A 2,136-nucleotide genomic window follows, 5' to 3' on the forward strand; every position below is an offset into this window, starting at 1 on the left:
CACACACACACACACACACACACACACACACACACACACACACACACGAGCTAATTTTGATGTGCCTTAACTAGCTCAATGACTGGGTACTTCTAAACCTCCCTGTGGCTCTCACACATTTCCCTCTGGTATTCCTGGGTTAATGCCTTCTAAAATCTATATTTTATTTTTGCTGTCTTGTCACCTTCTGGGCAGCCCACTCCTCCTCCCTCTACCCCCATAGGGCCACCTTCCCTTTCCACCTACATTGCTGGGTGATTTCTCTCTTGCAGTTCTTAAATCTGATCCCTGTGCCTCAGAGTCATGGTGATTCTCCTCTTCCTCCCCTCTTTCTTGGTCCCTTGTCTGAGTAATTTAAAAGTCCCTCTTAGGTTTTATTGCTGTGAAGATACACCATAACCAATGCAAGTCTTATAAAGGACAACATTTTTGGGACTGGCTTATAGTTTCAGATGTTCAGTCCAATATCTTCAAGGTAGGAGCATGACAGCATCCAGAAAGGCATGATACAGGAGGATCGGAGAGTTCTACATCTACATCTGAAGGCTGCTAGCAGAATACTCACTTCCAGGCAGCTCGGTTGAGGGTATTTAAACCCATCCCCACCGTGACACACCCACTCCAACAAGGCCACACCTCTTAATAGTGCCACTCCCTGGATCCAGCATATACAACCATCACAGCCTACCCATCTCCCTGCCCAGCCATTGAATATATGGCAATTCTTTATTATCAATCGAAGCCAGCTGGGGACAGGGACCTGAGGAGGCACTGCTTTTGTGAGTCGAAATAAGACAAAGCATTGAAAACCAATTCCCAGCATGCCCTTGTTCTAATCTTGGAGAATGTAGACACTGCTGCTGCAGAGCCTCCTCTCTCCAGGCTACTCTCTGCAGACAGGGAAGGTGATCAGAATCAGTCCTTACAGTGCTCGGCAGCAAGGGCTGCAGGCTACAGATTTTGTGTCATGGTCTTTTCCTCACTTCCTCTACTCAGAAGCCAAGAGCACGGTCTTCAAGGGTTTTTATAATTTGGATATTTGACTCTTTTAGGCTATGAGAAAAACGACGAAATTAATGCTTTTTCCCCCCAATAAAATTAAATAAGTAACCTGGTTTTCTTGGGTCAGAAGTAATTTAGAGTTCTTATTTGAAAAGCAGATCACACGGGCACTAAACATTTTTATGGCTCTTCACAGTCAGCAGGGCAGACTGGTCAGTCTTTGTCTCTTGTTTTTAACTGACCACAAGGATATTCTTTATTTCCCTTTAAGCCATCAGCAAACCATCAGCTCTGGCCTGGCATATCCATTTTTATAACCCACAGAATCCTAGGTGGATGAATTACATATGTTCTAGAGTTCATCTGTGTTTCAGGAAAAAAAACCAAAGAACTAGTGAATTGTAGCTGCTTTAAAAAAAAAAAAGAAGAGGTTGGGGGGAAAAATCAATAATAAATTATCTTCCTCTACAGCAGTTTAGGATCTTTGCACAGCCCCTCTGACATGTAGATGGAGTTATAAATTGATTTAGTTGAGGATGCTAAAGAGTCTCACGTGCTCTGGACTGCCTGGTGAATGCAGGTTAGTGAAATAAAAATAACCCACCTTGTCAGAGAGCCTTTGTAGGGGCTGCCGAACCCAGCAAGTTATTTTTACAGTTTAATGAGTGAGGCCCCAGCTTCCACAGGGAGACACAGCAAGTGGAGTATTTCATAATTTACTGCTGTAAAATGATCAGGATTCATGTTGTCTATAAAACATGAAAAACCTTCTTCATTCCTTACCAATTAGATCATAGTTACAACCTACAGTTCCTTTGAGCCTAAAAAGAAAAAAAAAAATTTAACTGCTAGACATAAATGAATGCTGTGGTTAAATTAAACCCTTCAACAGCCCAAACAGGCTTGAAAGAAATGCCTTCTGGATGTTATTAACACACATATTTAAGTGCTATTTTTAAATTTTAACTGCAAGCCATAGCAAGCACAAATGTTTCGAATAGCTATTTTGGCAACATGGCCTCGCATTCACAGTCTTTCATCTTTACTAATTCTTTTCAATAATTATCTCACCTTTCGCTACTTAATTTCTCTCTCTCTCTCTCTCTCTCTCTCTCTCTCTCTCTCTCTCTCTCT

This window comes from Grammomys surdaster, unplaced genomic scaffold, assembly GCF_004785775.1.
Source record: "Grammomys surdaster isolate TR1022 unplaced genomic scaffold, NIH_TR_1.0 278, whole genome shotgun sequence".
Classification (NCBI taxonomy): Eukaryota; Metazoa; Chordata; class Mammalia; order Rodentia; family Muridae; genus Grammomys; species Grammomys surdaster.